The 23223-nt window shown below is 43.4% G+C and overlaps 1 protein-coding gene across 2 annotated transcripts in view; it reads left to right on the top strand.

Moving 5' to 3' along the window:
- Positions 1-1544: 1544 nt before the first annotated feature.
- The window catches only part of GATAD2A (GATA zinc finger domain containing 2A), a 150856-nt gene continuing 129177 nt past the window's right edge, over positions 1545-23223 (top strand). For both annotated transcript variants that reach the window (XM_077475443.1, XM_077475435.1), the window contains exon 1: positions 1545-1954. The gene's annotated coding sequence lies outside the window, so the exon portion shown is untranslated. The remainder of the gene's footprint in view (positions 1955-23223) is intronic.

Raw genomic sequence — 23223 nt, 5'->3', positions numbered from 1 at the left:
GAACAAAAGAGAAAAAATGATTTTAACTTGCAAACAAGTTTGAAAAATAGGCCTGGTCCTTAACTTCTTGCCACCTGCGCTATAGCTGAAAGCAGCGCGGGCTTAACTTTCCGGGAGTGTGCGTCCAAGGACATCCTGCCGAGCAAACGCAGTCTGAGCAACCCTGCGAGTCACACGTGGCACGCTCTATGCTCACTGAGTCTACAAGACTTGGCTGATCACAGATCCGAGTAAGGGGTTGATCCCCTTATCACTTGATCAGCTGTCAGCCAATGACGGCTGATCACGCGATGTAAGCAGAAGCTCGGTAATCGGTATTTTTTTTCCTCGCGCTGTCAGCGTGAGGGGAAAAAAAATAAGCCGATTATCGGCTTCTGTCAGAGTGACATCGGTCCCTCCCTTGGAAAGCTGCGGCTGTGCCCACCAGTGTCAGCCATCAATGACCATTAGTGTCTAATAATCAGTGGCGTCGATCGGTGCTGCCTATCAGTGTGACCTACTAGTGCCCATCCGTGCCACCTATCAGTGCCCATTAGTGCCGCCTTATCAGTGCCCATCAGTGAAGGAGAAAAATTACCTGATTTCAAAATTGTATAACAAACTATGAAACTGTTTTTTTTTTCAAAATTTCGGTTTCTTTTAGTTAGCAAAAACACAGCAGCAATTAAATACCACCAAAAGAAAGCTCTATCTGTGTGGAAAAAAAATGATAAAACTGTAATTTGGGTACAGTGTATCATGACCACGCAATTGTCATTCAAAGAGTGACAGCGCTGAAATCTGAAAATTGGCCTGGACAGGAAGGGGGTTTAAGTGCCCAGTAAGCAAGAGGTTAAACAAAAAAACTGCTGCATTTTTTTTTTGTCTGAAACACATCAAAATGAGTGTAAATGCAGGGCAACGTGCCAGAAGCACATCGTCCTAATGAAATAAAGCTTATGCATCAGTCAAAATAAAGAAAACGTAAAAAACACACCGGAACACCTCAAAAACATAAAAAATAAAATAAAAAAAGTGTAATGAATATGAGGTGTGAACAGGCCCTGGATACGAAGCATTTCCAGACATGTCATGCTCTAATAGGGATTGACTCATGGAGAAGTACGTCATTGCTCTGCATTATACTGCGCTAAGCTATATAACAATTAGAAGCCATCTCTGATGTCTACGTGAGGAGAACGCCCGTTGTTAGCACTATGCCGTTCCAGCAGCGTCCCAATCACGTCACGGCCCTTCGGGGTGCATTATGGGACATCCCCCGTTTGCCACTTTAAGAATCCCTCGCTCATCACAGGCGACGTCAGCCTGACGTCACGGCCGAGGGAAGAGTCGTTAGCTTATGATTGTCACCATTCTTTTCCCGCCCACTAACCGGAGCAAAGGCGAGTTAACCGCAGGGCCTTCTTTGTGATTGGCTAGGGCAGATTCTTACTATTTTTCTTATTGGCGGACGCACAAAAACCGTTGTGGCACCGCCCCCTAGCATGGTGCGAGTACCCCTTTCTGGAGAGCGCCGGCGAGGCGTGCGGTCTGTTGTGTGAGGACGTCACAATGAGACATTTCAGTCAGGAACGTTCGAACGTAATCGGAGCTGGCGCCCTGTAGGCTGCCCAAACTCCGCCCAGTGTGTTCTCCCGTGCTCCATCTCCTAGCTCCATGGCCTCGGGTGCTCCCATTTTCCTGTGGTTGGCCTAGTCGTCTGTCCATCACTCAGTAGATACACGGAAGCGTGGCGCCGGTGCGGTTTTCTGCCTAGCAACCGCGAAGCCGGCTTTAAAGCGGTAATTTCAGCTCCGCTGGAGCCTTGCTCTGTGCTCGCCTACTGAAGTTCCGCGTCCCCGAAGAGACCGTAGAGCTTGCCGGTTCCCAGGCGGCTGAGTGGAGACCGGACATAGACACGGAGTCGTCCTCGGTGCGGCCGGACTTGGGGGAGGAGCCTGGTCCCCCTGTTGAGGTGAGGGGGTGAGAGAGGCCTGGTCTGTAGGGCTCAGCGCACTCGTAATGCTCTTCTATCACAAGGGAGAGCCCGTGAACGGCCCCGGGCCGCAAGGGACAGCTGCTGGGCCTCGCACTTAGGTCATTGTTTAATTAATGAGCAGCAGGCTGGAGGACAGGGAACAATGGCTGCTAATAGGCGTCTTATTATTGTTCAAGGGCCAGTCCTCCATTACTTGGATGGCTAACCTCACACACATTGTCCAAACATACTTCCTTCACCTTAAATTACACCTTGGTCTCCCCAGCCTGCTCCACCTTGCCTATGGACGGCAATTTATTTTTAAAACACTATTTCAGAGCTTCCCAGGTGAGGTGGTGTCTTTTGCGCATGCACAAACATGCAGCAAGGCTCATATACTGAGAGAATCTTGCTACACGTGTACACATGGCACCAGGGAGGTCCAAAACCTTCTCGTCTCTGTGCATGCGTGGAAAGTCCCCCCCCCTGCACAGGTGCGATGAAGGCTCTGCCAGGACCCTGGGCCGGGCACAGCCTATGGGGGGGGCATACACAAGCATGATTGCTGAAGCCCTGATGAAGAAGGTCCCCCCCCCGTAAGCCGTTTGCTATACCATTTGGTTCCTCCTAAATACCCGGTCCCGTTCCAAATTCTTGGAGCATGTTCAAGTGACACTAAAGGTATTTTTTTTAAAATAACAAACATACTTGCCTTCACTGTGCAGCTCGTTTTGCACAGAGTGGCCCCGAACCTCATCTTCTGCGGTCCCTTGGCATCTCTCTCGGCTTCTCCCCACATAAGCTAAGCCCCTAGGAGAAGTGGGCGCGATCCCGATGCCAGCATTCGGCATCCATAGACGCCGAATGCAGGACTCAGCCGCGTCATTGGAGTTGATTGACAGCAGTGGGAGCCAATGGCTATCAATCTATCCAATCAACAGCCGAGAACCCCAGGCAGAGAGACGGCGCGTCATGGGTTGAGGTAAGTAAAACTGGGGGGGCTGGGGGCCAGTCCCATAGGATGCATTAAGGTGAAAAAAACACAAACCTTTACAACCCCTTTTAAAGCGGGAGTCCGCCGGGACTCCGCGTGTTTTTTTTTTTTTTTTTTTTTTTTAAAAGCCAGCAGCTACAAATACTGCAGCTGCTGACTTTTAAAATGACACTTACCTGTCCAGCGCGCCCGCGATGTCGGCACCCGAAGCCGATCTCTAGATCGTCTCTCAGGTGCTGCCGCCGCCATCTTGGGTATGGGAATCAGGAAATGGAGCCTTTCGGCTTCATTTCCCGGTTCCTTACTGCGCATGCGCAAGTCACGCTGCGCAATAAGGACGGTCCCCGCTGCCTCTGGGATCTGTGTGTTTCCCAGCAGGCAGCGGGGCACTTGCGGAAAGGGACGGGCACTTGCGGAAAGGGGCGTAATCTATGCCCCTTTCTGCAGAGAGCTATCCCGGAAGTGGGTGCAGATACCTGTACTGTACAGGTATCTGCACCCCCCTCCCCCCTGAAAGGTGCCAATTGTGGCGTCTGAGGGGAGGGAGGGTTCCGATGAGCGCAAGGTCCACTTTAGGGTGGACCTCCGCTTTAAGCCTTCTTTTTAACGTAAGTTTGTGAGGATTAAGGATGAGCACAAGTGTGTTTGCACAGCCCACTTGCAGAGGCCGCCAGGAAGTCGGCGCTGCGCTAATCACAGGTAGTGAGATGTTTCCCGATCCCTGCAGCCGTGCATCGGGATAATGTCTCACTGCCTGTGATTAGCGCAGCACAGTGCCGACTGGCGGGCTCTGCACATGGGCTGTGCGAACACGCCAGAGTTCACCCTTAGTGAGTATGACTCTTGTTTTTATTTAAATAAAATTTCTTTGGTAATGCAAATGGTCGGTGCACCCTCCACTGTTTTTTCTATATATCCCTTTCTTGCATGTGCCACTTGGGACTGCAAAGTCGCATGACCCATCGTACCCCATGATTTCCAGTAAGAACCGTTCTTATCTGTGCAACTTCAAAGATGTTCCAAGATTGCACAGGCATTGGTTCAAGTTGCGTAACTTTCAGGTTGCACAAGTGTGGAAGGGGAATATAACACAAGAGTTGCACAGCTCCAGGTGAAATGAGATCTCCCCTGTTGTAACAATTGCCGGGTGCCAGCCTTGGTCCACAACCAGAGCTTAAATAAACAATAGAAAAAGGTGGTGGCACTACCAGCATAAAAAAAATTATTTTTATTTTGAAATCCTTTAAAAACGAGGACACAGCTTGCACACACACCTCCTGTGGCTTCAGCAAACGTGTTTCACGAGCAGGTACTTGGTCATTACCTGTTCCCTAAAAGCGGACTTCCACCCAAAAATGGAACTTCCGCTTTAAGTGACGCCCTGAAATGGCACATTTGGCATGTTTTTTTTCCTTTTTTTTGGGGGGGGGGGGGGGGGGGGAGCGCGGGTTACCCCTTTAGACGGATCCAGCTCCCACTTTCTCCCAAGGCGGTGCTGGTAGGAAGTTCACTTCTCCCCCTTCCCTCTTGGCAATCATCTGGGACATGTCACAGGTTCCAGATGATTGGCCAGGCTGTGAAGCCACAGCCGGTCGCCCACAGTGACAATGCCGGCGCCGCAGAGAGAAGCGGGGGCTTCGTTTGCCTGCATCGCTGGACTGTGGGACAGGTGAGTGTCCGATTTTAATAAGTCAGCAGCTAACCTTTTTGTAGCTGCCGACTTTTATATGGATGGAACTCTGCTTTAACCACTTCAATACCAGGCACTTCCCCCCCCGCCCAGGACAATTTTCAGCTTTCAGTGTTTTCGCAGTTTGACAATTGCGCGGTCATGCAACACTTTACCTAAACTAAATTTTTATCATTTTCTTCCTACAAATAGAGATTTATTTTGGTGGTGTTTGATCACCTCTGCTGTTTTTATTTTTTGTGCTATAAACAAAAAAAAAAAAAGCATAAATTGTGAAAAAAAAAAAACTGATGGGAGTCACTGACGAGGAGCTACTGACAGGCATTACTGAGCGGGGCACTGGCACTTTTATGGGCACTGACGGGCATTGTTTGTGGAGCACAGGCTGGCAGGTGATGGGCACGGATTGTCAGCTGATGGGCACCTCTGATGAGAGGCTGTACTGATCATCAACGTGCAAATTGTTAGTGCAGACACCCCCCCCCCCCCCCGGCAGGGAGAGCTGCCTATTGAGGGAAAGCAGTTTACTGGCACTTCCTGATTTACGTGCTCATCAGCTGGGATTGGTCACAGAGGCTCTATTCCACGATCGGAGTTGTGGTGTGTCAGACTGACGCACAGCACCTCAGTTCGCCGCGCTGCCGCGGGCACGCTCCGGCTTCTTATCCTGATCACGTCATATGACGTCCGATCAGGATAACTAAACCACTTTCCCGACGTCATATTGCTATATGATGGGTGGTAAGTGGTTAAATTCTATTTAACTGCTTGCCGATCAGCCGCTTTCATTATACTGCGGCAGGTCGGCACATTCCTGTGAGCCATCGTAGCTGTACGTTGGCCCTTTAAGCAGGGATAGAAGGAGCGTGCTGCTGCACTGTGGGGGAACTGTTGTGGGCACGAGAGCCAGAACAGGGATCTGTGTGTGTGTGTATAAACGCACAAACCCCTGCTCTGAGAGGAGTGACAGATCGTGTATTCCTACTAGCTAGGAATAACTATTTGTCACCTCTATTCAGTTCCTTCCCCCTACAGTTAGAACACACACAAGGGAACACAGTTAACCCCTGGATCGCCCCTTGGTGTTAACCCCTTCCCTGCCAGTGACAATTACACAGTAATCAGTGCATTTTTTAAAGCAGCGATCGCCTCAGTCCCGATAAAAATCGCAGCTCACCTCCATTACTAATAAAAAAATAAAAAAAAAATGCCATAAATCTTTCCCAGTTTGTAGACGCTATAACTTTTGTGCAAACTAATCAATATACGCTTATTGTGATTTTTTATTACCCAAAATATATAAAAGAATACATATCGACCTAAACTGAGGGAAAAAAATTGCTTTAAAAAAAAAAAAATGGGGATATTTATGATGGTATGCATCAGGAGCTTTCTGGGGACTGTCCTGGGAGCCCGCAAGGTGCAGGCTCTCTGCACGCGTAAATGCAGTTTCTTGGCGTTGGCACCCACCTGCTGTAAGATGGTTATAAAGTGCGAGCAGACAGGCTTTTTAACTCAAGAGACATGCAGTGCATTGGTAGTGAGGCTTGGTTCACACCTAAAGGCACGACTGTGAATGTGCCTTTCTGCATGTTGTGCTTACAGTGGCCCATTCCATTCCTATGCATGAGAAATGCAGAAAAGAAGTCCCTGACTATTTTCTATAAACATGGTGCACCAAACTGCATGGTGTTGTGCCACAACACGGTTTGGTGCTTGTTAGCAGATACATGGGGGTGCCATTAACTATTAATGGCACTGCCGTGTCTCTGCTAAAGGGCAGTTCATTTCTGTGGGTGTTATGAAAGCGTGCAATTGTGTGTGCATTCCTAACACACAGACGGGAATCTAGTCTCACATCATCCCTCAACAGCCAACGAAGATGCTGGCGAGAGACTTATCAGGTTTTTGGACTGTTTGAGGTAAGGATGCATGTGCATACTGGGCTTAAAAAAAAAAATGCTGCTTCTACACAAGTTTTGTGTGTGGTGTTTTTTTATTATTTTTTTTTTTTTTTGCCTATAGCAGCAGCTCAGTGTTATACTGTGTGTCCATGTACATTTGGACGTTTAGAGGCAGAACCCCTTCTGGTTTGCATTTTCAGAGTGGCTTTCAGGCAGAAAAAAAAACACTTAAAGCACTTGTGAACACCCCCCCCCCCCCCCAAAAAAAAATAAAAATTTGTGGTACTTTAAAGCAGATTTAATAGCACAGTGCTTGTGCTATGTAATCTACCCCCCTCTAAACTGTAAAAAATCACCCCCCCCCCCCAAAACAGACACTTCCTGTATCCCCTCTAGACAGACCACGAAAATCATGTTGGCTCCACCCTGATCACATTGCGACCCTCCATCTTACAATGCTGTCTTCTCTGCTCTCCTGTCTCCCCCTCGCTCCCCTCCCTCCTTCCTGCATGTCAAATCGTGTCTGTGTCTCTCTGACCTCTACCCCCTGCCGCTTCTAGTAAAATTTAAAAATCTTTTTTTGCTCACTGCCAGCAACTTTTATATCCTGGCAGAGCACACTGTACCTTTCTTGTAGAAAAATGAGTGCTGCAAATACCGGTTTAGCGCTGTCTTCAGGCCGGTCACGTGACTTTCGGCCGGTTTCTATGGCTAGTGGCTACTGCAGGAGAGACTGAGCGGCCATGTTATTTCCCCAGCTCACATCAGAGGGCGATCCCGGCCCCTCCTGCAGTACGCTTCCATCAGAGCTGTACAGCGGCCACGAGTCATGTGACCGGCCTTAAGTCAGCTCAAAAGCAGTATTTACATCTTCTTTTTCTATAAGAAAGGTACAGTGTCCTCTGCCAGGCTCTAATAGAGAGTCTGGCAGAGTTTGCGTTATATGGGTTAACAAACACTTGCGTGCCTAAACGCATGTTTAGAAACATTTGCGTTTTCAAGTGTACATTGAAAAATTAGCAGAGGGGAATGTTTTGATCCTCATCAGCCATATATTACTGCTTCACTCTCATCCACATTTGATTGCAATTCCTATTGTGTATGTTTGTGTTTAACCACTAGGTGTCCGCGCTATACCCGAAAGACAGCTGCAGCGCGGACGCCAATTACCGGGAGGCTGTCCCTGGACGTCGTCCTGTTTACTTTCGCATTGCGTGCTCCCGTGAGCGCACATCGGGTGAGTTCTGTGCTGGCCGTGTCCCCCTAAACACAGCCAAAGATCTCTGTAAACGGCCAATCGCAGCGGCCGTTTACAGAGCGATCGGCGTGCCCAATGAGAGATGATCTCATATGTAAACATATGAGATCATCTCTCATCGCCAGCTTTCCCTCCTCACACAGAGACAGCGTGTTAGAAGGGAGAGATTAGCGGCTGCACCGGCCATAAGTAGTTAAAAAAAATAAAAGGTCCCCCAGTTTGCCACGTATCAGTGCCATCGGTCATCAGGGCCACATTAGTGTCATCGGTGCCACGTCACTGTCCTGGTGCTCCAGGGCCTTCAAAAGTGTAATAGTTAGTCAACAAGTTAGATGTGTAATTTATGCTCCTAGAACCTGATGGTGCTCCCTGCATGTTGGGCCTCTCTATGTGGCCAGGCTGTGGAAAAGTCCCACACATGTGGTATCGTAATACTCAGGAGTAGTAGACTTTATTTTGGGGCACCATCTGTGGTATACACAGGCCAAGTGAGAGAAATAACCTATTACAATGACAATTTTGTGAAATAAAGATCTTCATTGTGCAAAGAGTTTTGGGAAAAAATGACAACACCAAAAACCTCACCATGCCTCTTACTAAATACCTTGGAATGCCTACTTTCAAAAAATTGGTCATTTGGGGGGTATTTGTACTTTCCTGACTTGTTTGGTTTGCAAGAAGTGAGATAGGCCACCAGTACATCAGATGTGATCAATTTTGTATGATTTGCACCACAGCTTGTAGACTCTCTAACTTTCACAAAGACCAAATAATATCCACTAATTTGGGTTATTTTTACCAAAGATAAGTAGCAGTATAAATTGTGGCCAAAATTTATGAAAAAAAAAATTTGCAAAGTTTTATCACAGAAACAAAGAATTTTTTTTTTTTTTTTCAAAATTTTCAGTTTTTTTTTTTTTTTCATTTATAGTGCGAAAAATAAAAAACCCAGAGGTGATCAAATACCCCCAAAAAGGACAAAAAATTCATTTGGGTACAGTGTTGCATGACTAATTGTCATTCAAAGTGTGAGAGCACCGAAAGCTGAAAATTGGTCTGGTCACGAGGGGGCTTTAAGTGCCCAGTTGTCAAGTAGTTAATAAAACTTTAGTGTTCCTAAACCCACAACAGTAAAATCAGTCTGTATATGCAGTAAAGCATGCTTGTTATACTCACTGTGGAACCTAAGGGGTGTAAAAAAAAAAAAGGCTGTCTGATCCTGTCTTCCCTGTTCCTCCCCTTCTTACACTGTCCCCAGCCCATCTCCTGATAGAGCAGAGTCTAGGGCACAAGTTGCACATGCTCAGAAGTTGGTACTGCTAGAGCAATTATTTTTTTTCATGGGAGAGTGCATGTGATTGGCACAGGGCCAATCAATACTGTCCAGACAGAGGGTCAGGGGTCCTGCAGCCTTACAGGACAATCGGGAGAGGATGAAGACTCCTTCTAAAAGGTTTAGCCAGACACTGATAGAGGTTACAAGACTGTTGTACACTGCTGATGAGAAAGGGTATTTAGCAGTTTATATTTACTGAAATAATAGCATTTCTGTATACTGTGTGGGAGACCAGATATAGTGAACACATATACTTACCTGCTTTGTGCAAAAGTTTTGAACAGAGAAGCCCCGGATTCTCCTCTTATCAGGTTCCTGCCGGGTGCTGTTGCTGCTCTGTGTCCATTCACACATAGAGCCATGTCTCGGGCCCCGCACCCCCAGTCTCGTGATAGACAGTGGCTCCCACTGCTGCCAAAAGCCAAACAGGAGTGCGAGTCCCTGGAGAGGGAAGGCTCTCGCGGACTTTGCTGGAATGAGAGGGGGCTCAGGTAAGTATTAGGTGGGGCTGCTGCACACAGAAGGTTTTTTTTTACCTTCATGGCTAGAATTCATGAAGGTAAACAACAATTTACCTTTACAACCACTTTAAGCGTATTACATTACGAGGTTCTGTATGCACCCGCCTCCCTTTTTTACTTTTCTTGTATGTATTACAAGGGCATGCCTGATGTGATACAAATGTAATCAATTTTTGAGGTCTGTTCTATTACATGGGTTTGGTAAAGCCTTTTCTGCAGACTTTTGTCTTCAGATTTACTAAAACTATGTAGTGCAAGGACCTGCCTTATTGCATACAAATTGAAACGCTTAAGGTTTGACCTCATATGGTTTTTGGAAATCCTGAAGACAAAAATCTGCAGAAAATCTAATGGTGTGTATGGGGCTTTAGTCTAAAGGAAGTTGTACAATCAGATTTTATAGTGTATGGCCATCTCTGGTTATCCCCAAAACAGGTGTTTCCACGAGGACATCTTTAATAATATTGGGATTTCCCAAAGGCCAACAGTAGGCAAATTGAGAGGCAAAATCTACCTAACGGACACAGAAGGTCTAACACTTCCATACTCTATCAAAAACTAAAATAAAATTGCTTACAGCTACAATTGGCTTTTCTTGCATACAGCTAGCTTCCTAAATGGTATACGTTATATGAAGGAAACTGTTCAAAGTAAATTTCCCTGACTTTTTTTCCTTCCTTTTTGCATATTAACCACATGCCGACCGGCGTACACGGATCTACGGCGGTAAAAAGGCATACCCGTACATCCCTTTGAAATGCCTGCCTAGTGGGAGCATGCCCATGGGTCCCGCAAACTCTATGTTCACCGGTGGCCCGTGATTGAGGTGAGGATAGGCAGAGCGGGGAGATGCCTATGGAAACAAGGCATTTCCCTGTTCTGCCTAGCAACATGACAGGGGGCTGTTGCTCCCTGTCATCGGGAGCAGTGATCTGTCATGTTGTAGTGAGCCCATCCCACCCCTACAGTTAGAACACACCCAGGGAACATTGCCCGCTAGTGTTTAACCCCTTCCCTGCCAGTGACATTTATACTGTAATCAGTAGCTATTTTTAGTTCTGATCGCTGTATAAAAGTCACTGGTTCCAAAATAGTGTCAAGTGTCCGATCTGCCTGCTGCAATGTTGCAGTCACAGTAGTAAATTACTAATACAAAAAAGTATAATAAAAATGCCATAAATCTATCCCCTATTTTTGTAGATGCTCTAACTTTTGTGCAAATATATGTGTATATGTATTATTATTTTTTGTTTACCAAAAATATATACTGTAGAAGAATACATATCAGCCTGAACTGTGGAAGAATTATTTTTTTTGGGGGGGGGGATATTCATTATAGCAAAAAGTAAACTGTTGCTTTTTATTTTTTTTATCAAAATTGGTGCTTTTTTATTTTTTTTATAGAGCAAAACATAAAAACTGCAAAGGTTATCAAATAAAAGGGCTCTATTTGTAGGGAAAAAAAGGACATTCATTTTGTTTGGGCACAATGTTGCTTGCCCACACAATTGTCCGCTAAAGCGATGCAGTGCCAAATCTCAAAAATTTCTCTGGTCAGGGGGTAAATCCTTCCAGGGCTGAAGTGGTTAACATCCAACAATGTATTGAGAAGCCTTACACTTTAAAAGGTGACAAAAATGAGGTTTGGAAGTATACATTTTTTTTTTTTTTTTTTTAAATTAATCTTTTTATAACATTTTTCTTCCTGGTATCAGCCTCGCCATCTTTACTAATGATTGCTGACTCAGGTGCAGTGGTCATTTCTGCCCTTTCTTTCATGTCGAATTTTGCGCATCCGTGATCACGTTTTAAACCAAGCCTCTATAACAGCTGCTTCCTATGAATGTTTCTGTACTGCTATAGTTCACTTCCCCTGTGTGACGTCTTCTACAGTCACAAGTGGAGAAACCAGAAGGAGAGGAGGGTGGCACAGTATCGCGACTCTTCCTCTGTGCCGTTCTCAATCGAAGATAGTGAAACGGCACACATAGCGTGCCGTTAAAGAAGCTACGGACTGCGCATGCGGCAGTAACATCGCTACAGTTTGCAGAACGGATTATGAAGAAACAAAGAGTAAGTAAAATTTCACAGGGAGCGTTCAGCTGCCAGTACTATGCAGATTGTAATGTGCTAAAGTGAAAGTGGTGCGTTTACAACCACTTTCAGTGGGTCTTATTTTGTCTATGCATTTTTACTGCTCTGTCGGGTAAGTGAAGAAGCACCTAGTTTATAGGCCATTGATAGAAAATCTGTGTTTTTCATTTTGTATGAAGTAGTATTTCCTGGAGTTCCGCTGGAGAGATTTTCCTTCACTTTCTGTACCATAGACAAAACGGAGTGAGAGAAAACTGTAGTTTGTCACAGGAATAGGCGACTCCTTTGGAATATTTCCCTGTCCCTTATGTTTGGGTGACCACGATAACATTTTGGATTTCCCATCACTTTTTCTAAATAAGGATGCTTTCATGCTGCTCTGTAGCAAAAGCGGGCTAAAAACGCAATACTTTATTCAAAAGTGGGAAAAACATTTTTGTCTATACATACACTTAGGATATGCAAAAAAAAAAATTAGTTGCCTAATTGTTACTAGGTTTGGCTAAACACACACATTCTGTTGATGCAGAAGTTCAGTAGTGTTCTCTGGCAATGGTAAGTAATCCACCATCCATCTTGGGGGGGTTGGGAGGCTCTCCCAACTGTGCCCCGGGTGCCAGATGCAGGCCTTTGGATGCCTTTATCCAGACCTTGGGGCACTATTCATCCCTCTGATATGAGACCCTATTCTGCCCTGACGCAAAAAATGGGGCATAATTCTTGCCACTGACCTCAACAATGGTGTACTATTCCTCCCCCTGATGCCAACAATGGGGCGCTGTTTACTCCCACTGATGCCAGAAAATGTCTGTATTGCTGCTGGCCACAGTCCAGCCCCCCTAAAGTCTGAAGGACAGTAAACTGGCCCTTTATTCAGTACGTTTTGGAGACCTCTGATCTATCTATAGCTCAAACACGAAGGTCAGGGGACTCGCTGGTATTTGAAAAATCATAAATAAGCCAGCAACATTTCAGTGGGTCATAGTCCACCTTTTATTGAGGCCAATATGTATGGACATTCAGGTTCTGCCATTAAAAGACCTGGTTTTCTATTACAGATGATACTTGAAAAATTTGAATATTGTGCAAAAGTTCATTTATTTCACGAATGCAACTTAAAAGGTGAAACGAATATGAGTTAGACTCTATTACATGCAAAGCAAGATGGTTCAAGCTGTGATTTGTCATAATTGTGGTGATTATGGCTTGCAGCTCATGAAAGCCCGAAATCCACAATCTCAGAAAATTAGAATATTACATGCAATCAATAAAACAAGGATTGTACGTAGAACAATATCGGACCACTGAAAAGTATAAGCATACGTAAGTACTACTGCTGCAATGCGGCGTGACATGGAAGCTATCAGCCTGTGGCACTGCTGAGGTGTTATGGAAGACTAGGATGCTTCAATAGCGGGATTCAGCTCTTCTGCATTGTTCGGTCTCATCTTGTTCTTGGCAATGCCCCATAGATTCTCTATGGGGTTCAGGTTAGGCGAGTTTGCAAACCAATCAAGCACAGTAATCCCACGGTCATTGAACCAGGTTTTGGTGTTTTTGGCAGTGTGGGCAGGTGCCAAGTCCTGCTGGAAAATGAAGTCTGCATCCCCATAGAGCTAGTCTGCAGAAGGAAGCATGTAGTGCTCCAAAATCTCCTGGTAGGTGGCTGCATTGACCCTGGACTTAATGAAGCACAGTGAACCAACACCAGCAGATGACATGGCTCCCCAAATCAACACAGACTGTGGAAACTTCACACTGGACTTCAAGTATCTTACCGTGTGTGCCTCTCCATTCTTCCTCCATACTCTGGGTCCTTGGTTTCCAAATTAGATGCAAAATTTGCATCTCATCAGAAAAGAGGATTTTGGACCACAGAGCAACAAACCAGGTCTGTTTTTCTTTAGCCCTGAAAAGATGCTTCTGACATTGTATGTTGTTCAGGAGTGGCTTGACAAGAGCAAAACGACATTTGAAGCCCATGTCCAGGATCCGTGTGTGTGTGTGTGTGTGTGTGTGTGTGTGTGTGTGTGTGGTGGCTCTTGACTGTTATGACTTAATTAGCTGATTAGAGTGGGACACTTTGAGCCTAGAATATTGCACCTTTTCACAATATTCAAATTTTCTGGGATTGTGGATTTGGGGTTTTCGTGAGCTGTAAGCCATAATCATCACAACTATGACAAATCACGGCTTGAACTATCTTGCGTTGCATGTAATGAGTCTGATATTAGTTTCACCTTTTAAGTTGCATTAGTGAAATAAATTAACTTTTGCGTGTTATTCAAATTTTTAGAGTATCGCCTATATGTGTAAATGTTTGGGTAAAAATTTAGAAGACTGGCCTATTGGGATATAATGTTGGTCTGATCATAACATGTTCTGTTCCTGTAAAATTGTTCTGTTTGATCATTAGGTAGTTCTAAAACCTAAACGTTTTTTACCTTCATGCATTCCCTGCTTATGGGATGCAGACAGACAACAAATTGGGTGCAAAAAGCAAACCTTTCTTTCAGAAGTGCAGGACACTTTATATAAATCGTGTGTGTTTTTTTTTTTTTTTTGTTTTTTTTTTTTTGCAAACACAGAATTCCAAGACCCCTGTTCAGTCTGTAGGGTGTTCATGAACTTTGTAATATAGGTTAAAATGCACATTAGGACTCGGGACAGATATATACCCCCCCTGGTTTTATTTCCTAGTGGTTGCATGGCCGGATATTTTTTTTCTTCTTCTAAACAGAAAACCATATTTCCTGAAGATATGAATGTCCTTATTTTTTTTATGATTATGCTCTTCTATACAGGCGGTCCTTGGGTTGCAAACAAGATGGGGACTGTAGGTTTGTTCTCAAGTTGAATCTGTTAGTCGGAACAGGTACAATATTTTTTTTTTTTTTTTTTTAAGTGTAGCTCATACCAAAAACAATTTTTAAGCTTTTTGGATAACATAGGGAAGGGTTAACACCCCTGTAACTTTTTCCTGAGACGAGACTTATTTCAACTTTGCAGTTCAACATTTGTCCCTTCTCGTTTTCACATCGTCGTGGTTTATTCTAAAAGGTCTTATTTAATTATCAAAAAACGTACACATTTTTTAATTGCATATAAAAATTTCCATTACTTATTTCTTATTGTGACACTGATCTCTGCTCCATGTGATTGGAGCAGAGATCAGTGTTTACTAACACACAGCCAGGCCCCCCACAGTTAGTAACACGCCCCTAGGAACACTTAACCCCTACACTGCCACCCCCTGGTTAACACCTTAACTGCCAGTGTCATTTACACAGGAATCGATGCATTTGTATAGCACTGATTGCTGTATAAATGACAATGGTCCCAAAAATGTCCGATGTGTCCGCCATAATGTCGCAGTCACAATAAAAATCTCTGATCACCACCATTACTAGTAAAAAAAAAAAAAAAAAAAACGTAATAAAAATGCCATAAAACTATCCCCTATTTTGTAAACACTATAACCTTTGCGAAAACCAATCAATCGCTTATTTTTTTATTTATTTATTTATTTTCAGCCCTTTTGCTGCATTCAAGAGTTTGAGTATTTTTTTTCCATATATTGTTTGGAGTTTTAGAATCATGAAATAAGCACACCTGTATGTTTGTTTTCTAATTTCTCATCCGTTATCTCCTTTTATGATGCTCAATATTTCTGCCCAGTACTTTTTTTTTTTTTTTGGCATTCCCACCATATATGTGCCATTGTTGCCCTTTGATTACAATTTCTCCAGCATAATGGTGAGCTCTTCACTTGGCATTTATGGGTTTTCTCTGGGGTGAGATACCATCTTGCTAAGAGTTTGTAATTAATTTACGGCCACATCACCCTGAAAGCGCCAGATCTTGTAAAACATTTGTTTTGCGGTCTCTGCCCTTGTTCAGAAGATTTCACCTCCCTTTCTGTTCCAATGACCATTGAATTTTGAAAATGTTGGGTTGTTGTGGAAACAAGTCTTGGTGATAAAGCATCAGTGGAGGTACCTTTTTTACAGACATGAATTTCCCTTCTTGGGGGGTATATTTCCTCTCACTTCCTGTCGTCTCCCTCAGTTTTGTAAGTAGGCGTCATTTGTAAGTTGGATGTTTATAACTAGGGGACTGCCTGTAATTTTTATAGTAGACTATCCTGGGTGTGTTATTTGTTGTAATTCAAGGACCTGGAGTCACACCCTTTGTTTGCAGGCTCTGATCTTCAGAGTGAGGTCCTATGAATAATATGTAACTTGACCTGTTTGCTACTTGTTGAGTACCCTCAGTTTTCTTTGTGTGCTCTGGAGTGCCACAGAATTGACACTGGTCCTCTATGATTGTAAGCTTTCTTTTGTTTCTCGAATTTAACAAAAAATTGTTGTATTTTTATGTTTACTGTTTTTATTGTTGTTTGTGTTGCTGCTGTGGAAATTCACACTTTGCCACCTAGACAAAGGAAAGGAGAATCTAAAAATGTTGAATTGTCACTAAAGCCCCTTTCATTACAGGCACCTCCGCTAAGGGGATTCTTCTTGCTCAGTGGGGGATCTCTCCTCTGATCCCCGCTGAGCAGATGGCTGACAGATCCATGTCCACTCTGCTTAGTGGACATGAACACAGTCGTTCCCTGGGGGCAATCGGGTGGTAACGGTCCACCTGTCCGTTTTACATCTGATGCGATCCTATCTGCTGAACGGATGGGGAATAGGACCACCATCCGTCTGTTTTTGGCAGACAGGATAGATCAGATGGTGGCAGGTCTCAGTGGATATGGACCTGATTTGATAAGACAGCATGTGTGAAAGGGGCCTAAACCAAGAGGTTGGGGAAAATCCTCAGGTGGAAACGCCTGCTCCTTTTTATAGGGATGTCCAGTACTTTTCATATTGAGTCTCCAGGACAAGAACTGAAAGTGATTCTAAAGCCTGGACATTTCCTTGCATTAACCGCTTCTGGATCACCTCACGCAGATATACTGCGGCACAAGGGCACGTACAGGCAGAATCGCGTACCTGTAAGTTGCCCTTTAAGAGGTGGCTTGCGCATGCGGTTACTGCTCACCTCCACCATCACAAGAGTGGGCTCTCAAACGCTGAGCTACTACATCAGAGCAGAAAGAGCATGTGTTGGTGTTTGAATCAGAGAGCAAATGATCACTCCTGTGATGTGGAGGTGAGTAGTAATGACTAGGCCTCACTTATGACTAGGCCATGCAGAGCTTGTTAATCTACTTGCATGCATAGACTGTTTGTTTTTTGTCAAGGTGAACTAACCCTTTTAAGGTTAAAAAAATGTCCCTGTGTTTGTATCACCCCTTAATACTTTCATGAGTCCTATCTCGATCCAGCACTGTGCCTGTTTGCAGCAACTCTCTGCTCCATAGGCAGCAGTGGGAGCCATTGGCTCCTGTGTCTGTCAATCAAATCCTGTGAGTAGGGGATGGGGCTGTGCTGTGTGTCCATATCTCTGTAATGCTAGTCTGTTTATAATGGAGGAAAAAATCTGCTAGGGAGGGAGCCAGAACACTGACCCCCCTCTCTACTGGGGGACCTGTCGTCATACCAGGTACCATGCTTTGCAACTAATTGCTGTAGCTTGTTCCTTCACTTGGTTACCCATAGCGACTATACTTAAGAGCTGCACAATTAATCATAAAACAAGTGGACAATGTTTCATATTGAAAACTTGGCAGACTGCCCAAATGTTTTCTGTCAGATAAGTCTCTCCACTGTAGAGACTTATCTGCTCACTCAGCTGTTAACAGAAAACATCTGGGCAGCCTGCCAAGTTTTCAATATGAAACATTGTAATTAATGCTTCTTTCTTAGATCAAAGGGATATATTTCTATGTGGAAAATAAAAATACAGGCAGTCTGCCAAGTTTTCAAGAACTCTAAATTCAGGAAGTTTAACCAGTTAAAGTCTAAATCTTTTTCTGACCCTTCTTTAAGTTCAAATCAATTTTTTATTTTTTTTGCTAGAAAATTACTTGGAACCCCACCCAAAAATATATTAGCGCAGACCCTACGGAATACAATGGCAATTGCTGCAATATTTTATGTCATACTTTATTTGCCCAGCGGTCTTTCAAGCGCAACTTTTTTCGTTTAATACACCTCAATGAATATAAAAAAATAAATAAAAAATTAAAGTTCTTTTTTTTTTTATATGTGAAAGATGTTACGCCAAGTTGACCTTTTTGTAGTCGTGTTTCTCATACCCCGTGGTACAATTGCAGATCATGGTTCTTTGGCATATGCCAGAACCAGTATGCGCCCCTTCAGACCAGGCTTAGATCCATTAATAAAACTTTACTTTAGAAATAACGTTCTCTACCTAATTCTAACTAAAATAGCATAGTGGACCATGTGTACACTATAGTTCCAAAAGTATTGCCATGCATGCCTTTATACGCACATGGTATCCCAGTCTTGGTCCATAGGGTTCAATATTGAGTTGGCCCACCCTTTGCAGCTATAACAGCTTAATTTCTTCTGGGAAGGCTGTCCACAAGGTTTAGGAGTGTCTCAATGGAAATGTTTGACCATTCTTTCAAAAGCGCTTTTGTGTGATCGGGAACTGATATGGAGAAGGCCTGGCTCAGTCTCCCATTCTAATCTTAAAGGTAATCTATCGGGTTGAGGTCAGGACTCTGTGGAGGCCAATCAAGTTCCTTCACCCCAAGCTCACTCATCCATGTCTGTATGGACCTTGTTTTGTGTACTGGTATTCCCAAACTGTTGGGAGCATAAAATTGTCCAAAGTGTTTGATGCCTTAACAGTTCCCTTCACTGGAACTAAGGAGCCAAGCCCAACCTCTGAAAACCAACCCCACACCATAATCCCCCAACCAAATAATTTGGATCAGTGCACAAAGCAAGGTCCATAAAGACATGGATGAGCGAGTTTGGGTTGGAGGAACTTGACTGGCCTGCACAGAGTCCTGACCTCAACCCGATGGAACACCTTTTGGGATGAATTGGAACGAACCAGGCCTTCTCATCCACAGGATTGCCTTCAGTTCTACTTTAAGTATCCCAAAGGTTTGGTTTCATAAAGTGTGCATTGTATTATTTAATCCCCCCCCACCCCTTTACTTTAGTATGGCACATTAGTAAGTGTTTTATATCCAAATAATTCTGACAGAGTGAAAGTGATGACTGAACTCCAAATTCAAATGGTTGTTAAGATGCTGAATAAAAGAATATTCTAAAGACCTGGCCATTCCACACAAAGGCCAGGTTATCTATGTAGTTGACAGTACCAGTCAATATACACTCGGAAAAGATTGTGTGTGAAAGACCTCTTCCTCTACCCCATATATAAATTTGCTAATGATGGAGAAACTGTAGCCCCCCATCGAGGCACCTTGGATTGTATGTAAAAGGATGTCAAACATGAAATAATTATGTTTCAATAGAAACTCAATGGGCAAAAGTAGAAAATCGCACAACTCCCGTTTTTTTTTTTTATTTTTATTTTTTTTGCCAGAGCACCGACTGCTCTACACACCAACTATACTATATACAGTGCCTTGCGAAAGTCTTCGGCCCCCTTGAACTTTTCAGGCTTCAAACATAAAGATATAAAATTTTTATTTTTTGTGAAGAATCACCAACAAGTGGGACACAATTGTGAAGTGGAACGAAATCTATTGGATAATTTAAACTTTTTTAGCAAATAAAAAACTGAAAAGTGGTGCGTGTAAAATTATTCAGCCCCTTTTACTTTCAGTGCAGCAAACTCACTCCAGAAGTTCAGCGAGGATCTCTGAATGATCCAATGTTGTCCTAAATGACTGATGGTGATAAATAGAATCCACCTGTGTGTAATCAAGTCTCTGTATAAATGCACCTGCTCTGTGATAGTCTCAGGGTTCTGTTGAAAGCGCAGAGAGCATCATGAAGACCAAGGAACACACCAGGCAGGTCCGTAATACTGTTGTGGAGAAGTTTAAAGCCAGATTTGGATACAAAAAGATTTCCCAAGCTTTAAACATCCCAAGGAGCACTGTGCAAGCGATCATTTTGAAATGGAAGGAGTATCAGACCACTGCAAATCTACCAAGACTTGGTTGGCCCTCTAAACTTTCAGCTCAGACAAGAAGACTGATCAGAGATGCAGCCAAGAGGCCCATGATCACTCTGGATGAACTGCAGAGAACTACAGCTGAGGTGGGAGAGTCTGTCCATAGGACAACAATCAGTCGTACACTGCACAAATCTGGCCTTTATGGAAGAGTGGCAAGAAGAAAGCCATTTCTCAAAGATATCCATAAAACGTCTCGTCTAAAGTTTGCCACAAGCCACCTGGGAGACACACCAAACATGTGGAAGAAGGTGCTCTGGTCAGATTAAACCAAAATCCAACTTTTTGCCCACAATGCAAAACGATATGTTTGGCATAAAAGCAACACAGCTCATCACCCTCAACACACCATCCCCACTGTCAAACATGGTGGTGGCAGCATCATGGTTTGGGCCTGCTTTTCTTCAGCAGGGACAGGGAAGATGGTTAAAATTGAGGGGAAGATGGATGCAGCCAAATACAGGACCATTCTGGATGAAAACCTGTTGGAGTCTGCAAAAGACCTGAAACTGGGACGGAGATTTATCTTCCAACAAGACAATGATACCAAACATACAGCAAAATCTACAAAGGAATGGTTCACAAATAAACGTATCCAGGTGTTAGAATGGCCAAGTCAAAGTCCAGACCTGAATCCAATCGAGAATCTGTGGAAAGAGCTGAAAACTGCTGTTCACAAACGCTCTCCATCCAACCTCACTGAGCTTGAGCTGTTTTGCAAGGAAGAATGGGCAAGAATTTCAGTCTCTCGATGTGCAAAACTGATAGACATACCCCAAGCGACTTGCAGCTGTAATCGCAGCAAAAGGTGGCTCTACAAAGTATTAACGCAAGGGGGCCGAATAATTTTGCACGCCCCACTTTTCATTTTTTTATTAGTTAAAAAAGTTTCAAAAATCCAATAGATTTCGTTCCACTTCACAATTGTGTCCCACTTGTTGGTGATTCTTCACAAAAAATAAAATTTTTATATCTTTGTTTGAAGCCTGAAATGTGGCTAAAGGTTGAAAAGTTCAAGGGGGCCAAATACTTTTGCAAGGCACTGTAGCAGTTGAGTTTTTTTTTTTTTTTTCCTTGCATCTTTATCTCAACTCTGACCAGTTTCCCAATCCCAGCTGCTGAAAAACATCCCCACAGCACGATTCTGCCACCACAATGTGGGGATGGTGTTCTTTGGATGATGTTGGATTTGGCCAGACAGTGTTTTCTTTGGCCAAAAAATTACATTTTAGTCCCATCAGACCAGAGCACCTTCCTCCATACATTTTGTGAGTCTCCCACATGCCTTTTCACAAACTCGAAACGTACCATTTTTTTTGTTTTTTGCTGAAAGTAATGGCTTTCTTCTGACCACTCTGCCATAAAGCACAACCCTATGGAGCGTACAGCTTATTGTCATCCTATGTACAGCTACTCCAGTCTCTGCTGTGGAACTCTTTGGTTACCTTGGGTCTCTGTGCCGCCTCATCAGATTTGGATATTTTTTTTTTTTTTATAACCTTACCCTGACTTGTACTTCTCAACAGCATTGTTCCTTACTTGTTTGGAGAGTTCCTTGGTCATGACAGTGTTTGTTTGGTTAGTGGTGCCTCTTGCTTAGGTGTTGCAGCCTCTGGGACCTTTCAAAAAGGTGTGTATATGTAATGAAAGATCACGTGACACTTAGATTGTACACAGGTGGACATCATTTCACTAATTATGTGATTTTGAAGGTAATTGGTTGCACCAGAGCTTTTTATGGACTTCATAACAAAGGGGGTGAATACGTACGCACATGCCAATTATCACATCAATTATCATAAACACTTTTTTTTTTTCTGAAAAAATTGTTTTATGTATATATTTTTCTAATTTTACTTTACGTCACCAACTTGGGCTGCTGTGTTCTGTTCCATCACATATAATCCAGATTTAAAAAAAAATGTAACAAAATAGGTAAAAAGCCGGGGGTGGGGGGGGGGGGGGGGTGTATGATTACTTTTGCAAGGCAATTTACACATTATTTCCCTTATACTCCTGGTATGGTGTGTGTGTGTGTGTGTGTGTGTGTGTGTGTGTGTGTGTGTGTGTGTGTGTATTTTTTTTTACATTTTGGATTTACCCGTACAGTCGTTACCAGTGACAGTTGTGATCCCCACACTTGGATAGTGATTCTCCTTACCAGAGACAGTCATAAAAATAAGACAGTGGTTCTAACTTGCTCACCTCTTTATCCAAATCTAAAAGAAAAGTTTTTAGTTTTTGCCCTTTTTTACTTTTCCTTTAAGAAGGTACCTTTTACTTATAAGGTATTGCTGCTCAGTTAATGCTGCCTAAAAAAGCCAGCATGCTTAAACTAAAACAATACGTTCTGTTTTCTGTGCACTTAGCTTGATGCAATCATTTGAAGTTTCATTCATGGTTTCTCATTTTAAGTTTGACTTGTATATAGTTCCTCATTAACTGGCACTGAAGATGTTAAATGGTGTTTGTCACTGCCGGATACTCTCAAAATGGCTGCAGTCAGTGACGTCTGTCAGAAGGGTTAATGTGCTTACTGTACAGCTAGGTGGCTTCTGCACAAATAGTCACAGAGGATGTTCCCTGGCAGCTGAGAGGCAGGCTGGGAAAGAAAACAGTGCTTCCTGTAAAATCTAGCTCAGCATGGCCTCATGTATCATGCAAAGAATGGGAAGCTCCTAATTTTAAATCTTTGAGATCCAGTATTTACAAAACGTTAAATATTCTTTTAAATACCCTTCCACATTTTAAACAAAACAATCAATTTGGTTCCTTTATTAAATATGCAGAGGTGTACCATTTTTGGATTGGTCTGCTATCTGCCTACTTTTCCTAGGAGGTGTGTGTTTGTTTTTTTGTTTTTTTTGTTTTTTTTTTTATATATTTTACAGTTGTGCTCATAAGTTTATATACCCTGGCAGAATTTTATTTTTTGTCCATTTTTCAGAGAATTATAAATAACGCAAAAAAAAATTTCACTCGTGTTTGGGTGAAGCCATTTATTATCAATCAACTTTGCTTTTTATTAATGGCAACATAAACTACCTAGATGACCCTGATCAATAATGTACATACCCTGGTGCTTTTGTCCTGATAACATGCACACAAGTTGACACAAAGGGGTTTGAATGGCTATTAAAGGTAACCATCTTCACCTGTGATCTGGTGTGTGTGTGTGTGTGTCAATGAGTTTCTGGACTCTTGACAAACCCTTGCATCTTTCATCCAATGCTGCGCTGACATTTCTGGATTCTGAGTCATGGGAAAGCAAAAGGATTGTCCAAAGGATCTGCGGAAAAGGGTAGTTCAGGAGTGTTCAAGCTCTCTAATCAAGAAGTGGAAAATGAGGGGTTCTGTTTAAAATCGAACCACGGTCAGGTAGACCAACTAAGA

Source organism: Lithobates pipiens, unplaced genomic scaffold, assembly GCF_037356315.1.
Source record: "Lithobates pipiens isolate NorthernLeopardFrog02 unplaced genomic scaffold, aLitPip1_a1.2 Scaffold_13, whole genome shotgun sequence".
NCBI classification, from domain to species: Eukaryota; Metazoa; Chordata; class Amphibia; order Anura; family Ranidae; genus Lithobates; species Lithobates pipiens.
This window is presented reverse-complemented; position numbering and strand designations above follow the sequence as displayed.